The 4,737-nt window shown below is 39.7% G+C and overlaps 1 long non-coding RNA gene across 1 annotated transcript in view; it reads left to right on the top strand.

Annotated features, from left to right (window-relative positions):
• The window catches only part of LOC116185879, an 18,213-nt gene that overhangs the window by 12,465 nt on the left and 1,011 nt on the right, over positions 1 to 4,737 (top strand). The window contains exon 2 of the long non-coding RNA XR_004150778.1: positions 2,698 to 2,702. This is a non-coding gene — a long non-coding RNA (uncharacterized LOC116185879). The remainder of the gene's footprint in view (positions 1 to 2,697; positions 2,703 to 4,737) is intronic.

Raw genomic sequence — 4,737 nt, 5'->3', positions numbered from 1 at the left:
AGAGAGAGAGAGAGAGAGAGAGAGAGAGAGGGAGAATATTTACGTCCCCTTTTCCAAGCTTCTTCGCGCATCGATGCAATCGGCCGGCGTTAACGTAATATTCCCCGATTCGAAATTCGCGCCTCTTCTCGAGAAGCGAACTGCCATCGTTTACCTTGGCAGTGTCCGCGGTAATTCGATGTCGCTGTTTCTCGAACTTTCGCAAGCGTGGCTCTTTCCACTACTCTCCGTCCGATTTCGCATATTCGGGCGAATATTTAAATGAATCAAAGGATTTCTCAAGGAGGAGATTGTTCGTCTCGAAATAGAAAAAAAGCAGGTGTGTTTAAGGTGTTATTTCTCGTTCGTTTTAACAAGAAACGACGAATAAAAATTCTTTTTGCGATTATATTTATATAATACAATCGATACATATATACGCGGAGTTCATCGATGATTATGGCTCGAAAGCGACGATTCGAAATGATATCGGTGTTTTATCGATCCACGTGTTTTTATAATTATTTTATTAAGTAAATATATTGTAATAATAATTCTGATAATTAAGTGATTTACGACGATTCGATATAATGTTTGGACGAGCAAGAAATTATTAGCTCTACAAATCTGTTTATCATCTAATGTAATAAAACAATCCTTTATTTAATTTTATCTCGTTATAATTTCTTGCGCAATGAGTAGTAGATTTATTATTTCATTACTTAATAAATATATAGAACGACAATTTCTCTCACATAACGAATCTATCTAACTTCGAATCGATCCTCCTTTATTTAATTTTATCTTATTATAAATTCTTGCACAATGAATACTAAATAAATTCGTATGTATATATATAAATACATATACTTCCTTTCACAGTGTTTAATATTAATAATCACTAAATGAAGAGTTCAGAATGCTCTTCGAAATCGATCGTTTTCTAATGTAATAAAACGATCCTCCCTTTATTCAATTTTATTTTAATTTTTTTCGCAATGAATAGTAAATAAATTCGTATATATACATATTATTAATTTTTCCACGATTTGCACATCCTTTCGACATTCCATTCGATTCGCACCGCGCATTCGAAAATATTCAAGGAAGCGTGACTTTCTTTCGAGAGGATCGATCGATTCGCCAGATTCGAACGGTGTTCAAAGATAAGCCTTCGAGAAGGCTTCGTAAGAGCCTCGAACATCACATCGACGTAAATAACGTCGAACACCGTCGTTCCAGATAAATACGTATGACGCGGGAGAGCTCCATTCATAAACAAATCACTTTGGCCGTCCGTTTGTTTGGATTTGCAACACAATGGCGGATAATAAAGTACAATGGCCGTACGTCATCCGCACTTGGGCTCGTCCGCGCGCGTAACTCCTGTATTTGTCGATACGGCTTCGACAACGCGAACCCGTTACACGTTCGATTCTACAAAATTGTCGCGACCCACGCGCAATCTGATTTCCCCTCCCTCGCCACGTTCAACGTTTAACAAACCAGTCGTGGCTATTTATCCCCGCCGACTCATCCCTTTTCAATCCCCTCCCGAAAATCGAACGAATCGTCCCAATCGTTTCTTTGTGATTTCGGTTGATCGAGAATCGATATCCACGGTTCAAGTCTAAACTGAAAACTGCTTCGAGTATATTCGACGAATCGAATTGATACGATATTACTCGAAGGAGTAAGTTTCGCGGCACTGTGCGCGTATCGTATATATTACGAGCTTTTCGAGCGTACGAATGCGAATTGTATCGTTGTTGAATTCTATTCAACGGAGAGGACCAATGTGGCGGGCCAATCGTTATTTTTCCGCGGGAACGTGAGCCAAGGGGGGGTCGGAGGGAGCAATANAGTCGCGTTCGAGGCGGAGTTGGGCAATCGAAACCAACCTTGAAAAAGTAAAGTAGTTAAAAAATTCGAGTAAAGTTATTTTGAGTAATCGCTTAGTTAAAATATGCTCGAACAACGTTTACATAGTTATAGATATTACGGTCGATCCGTTTCTCGCGTAATCTCGACTCAAGTTTTCTTCTTCGCCACAATTATTTCGGATTGTTGTTACGTTTCGAGGCAACGTGTTATCGAGGCAACTCGTCCGAGTTAACTTTATTCGTAACTTCTATTATTAAATTTTGCTCGTCGCTGGTCCCGAGGAGCAGAGTTTCGAAGAGGCGATAAGAAGTCTTTTTTCGTGAAGCTACGTCGCGAGAGCGACTCGCGGACCGGCCATCGTTTGCACATCTCCGTTTAAATTAGAGAATCTGGAAAACGTAATCTCCTCGTAAATTGTTATCGGACTATCGAAAACACTCGAATTGTCTTACCGCTTCGCAAGTCTTACAAGGTTCGTCTTCGACATATTATATTCGCTGTAATAACGTCGATACATTATCGATGATTTCAACTGCGGAGACTATGTAGGCGGAATTTTCGAAAGATGAAAAATATCGGTTTTCGATTGCAAAAAAAAGAAAAATGGCTCCAACCAAAGAATCGGTGATGAATCTCGAAAGAGCTGTTCGAATCGATCTATCGATCCTATCCTATAAATTAATGTATAGATATGAGGCAAATATGAATCTAAATAGTGATAATTTAACGAAATAACGATAGAAACAATGAAATTGAAAATTATAAAATGAAAAAAAGGAGGTTGTAAGAAGACGATTCAAAGATTGAAAGAAATAAAAAAATTGTCGACTAAAGTTAAAGTTATAATATAAAATAATAAATATCAGTGACTATAAAAATTAATTTTATACTATAATATTGCAAAGTTTTACGAATCCAAATACAACAATAAAACAAAGTAGACAGTTTCTGCTTCTATATATACGTATCCAACGAAACCGTTCCATTCGTGACACTTTTCCACGGAATTGAAAGAAGTTAAAATACAGAAAAAATTATTCTCAACGACGTAATATGATATATAATCCGCGCGATCGAACTTGCCCTTCCTCCGGTTAGCCTATCCTCGGTTTCTCGGAGGAGAAACAAATTTCTGGAAATGGAAACGGCGAACGGGCGAATCGATATATCGCTCGTTCGGAAGAGTGGATAGGCGGATCAGGGCGGGTTAATTGGCGATGCGGTCGGTAATTTTACACGGACCATCATTCCCATTGAGGCAAGTATACGCGTCCACTGTCAATTTATCATATATATAGGGAAGGAGGGAGGGAGAAGGGAGGCCGCAATGCATCGCTCCTGCGGGATCTGGGTCTCGTGACGGGACGCTAAACACGCGATTATGCGCCTCCATTATTATGCCAACCAACACGGGGACGGCTCTGCTTTCCCCCGCTGTTTGCTTACATCCTCTCTCTCTCTCTCTCTCTCTCTCTCTCTCGCTCTCTCTCTCTCTCTCTCTCTCTCGCTCTCTCTCTCTCTCTCTCTCTCTCGCTCTCTCTCTCTCTCTCTCTCTCTCGCTCTCTCTCTCTCTCTCTCTCTCTCGCTCTCTCTCTCTCTCTCTCTCTCTCGCTCTCTCTCTCTCTCTCTCTCTCTCGCTCTCTCTCTCTCTCTCTCTCTCTCGCTCTCTCTCTCTCTCTCTCTCTCTCGCTCTCTCTCTCTCTCTCTCTCTCTCGCTCTCTCTCTCTCTCTCTCTCTCTCGCTCTCTCTCTCTCTCTCTCTCTCTCGCTCTCTCTCTCTCTCTCTCTCTCTCGCTCTCTCTCTCTCTCTCTCTCTCTCGCTCTCTCTCTCTCTCTCTCTCTCTCGCTCTCTCTCTCTCTCTCTCTCTCTCGCTCTCTCTCTCTCTCTCTCTCTCTCGCTCTCTCTCTCTCTCTCTCTCTCTCTCTCTCTCTCTCTCTCTCTCAGTGTCTGTCATTCAGTCTCTCTCTCTCTTCCTTTTGTTCTTTCCCTATCCATGATTCATCGATCGACACACGATCGATTGTCTCGGCTTCGATCATCCTTCAGCCCCATCCATGTCATATATAGATTTCCAGTTGCTCTGTTTATCTTAGTGGCGGTAGATTTCGTAAAGTAAAATCGCTTTAACGCGCTTTCTTCTATGAATCTATCTAGATCGATTCTAGATCTTTAACTTTATTCAGTTTCACTTCAACTTTATTATCTCGTATAGATTTCTGTTTTAATTATTAATTTTAATAATAATTTTAATTATAATTAATCTGTTTATCTCGATAGATTTCTTAAAATAAAATCGCTTTCGCATATTTTTTCCCATGAATCTATCTAAATCGATTCTAGATCTTTAATTTCATTCATATCTCGTATAGATTTCTAATTAATTTCGATAATAATCGTTTTCACGCGGTTTCTTTCATGAATCTATCTATAGATCGATTCTAGATCTTTGACTTCATCCATATCTCGTATAGATTTCTAATAATTAATCTCAATAGATAAAGTAAAATCACTTTCACGCGCTTCCTTCTATGAATATATCGTGGAATCGACGCTATTGTCTCGCCTTTAACTTCACCCATATTTCGTATAGATTTCCAGTGGCGATAGATTTTGCAAAAAAAATCGCTTTCACGATGAATACCTCCTTCGATGAATCTATTATCGTAGAATCGACGCGATCGATCGTTACGTCCCTCAACTCCATTCATATCTCCTATAGATTTCCAATTGCTCTGTTTACCCCGTTTTGCATCTCGATAGATGCGACAGATTTCGTAAATAAAATCGTAAAATCGTTTTCTTCGATCCGAGAAGAAAGATCATTAATCGATATGATCCTAGAAACAGAAAAAATTCCGATGATACGATCATTGT

Source organism: Apis dorsata, unplaced genomic scaffold (assembly GCF_000469605.1).
Source record: "Apis dorsata unplaced genomic scaffold, Apis dorsata 1.3 scaffold_315, whole genome shotgun sequence".
Lineage (NCBI taxonomy): Eukaryota > Metazoa > Arthropoda > Insecta > Hymenoptera > Apidae > Apis > Apis dorsata.
Note: the sequence above shows the minus strand (reverse complement) of the source record. Positions and strands in the feature narration are given on the sequence as shown.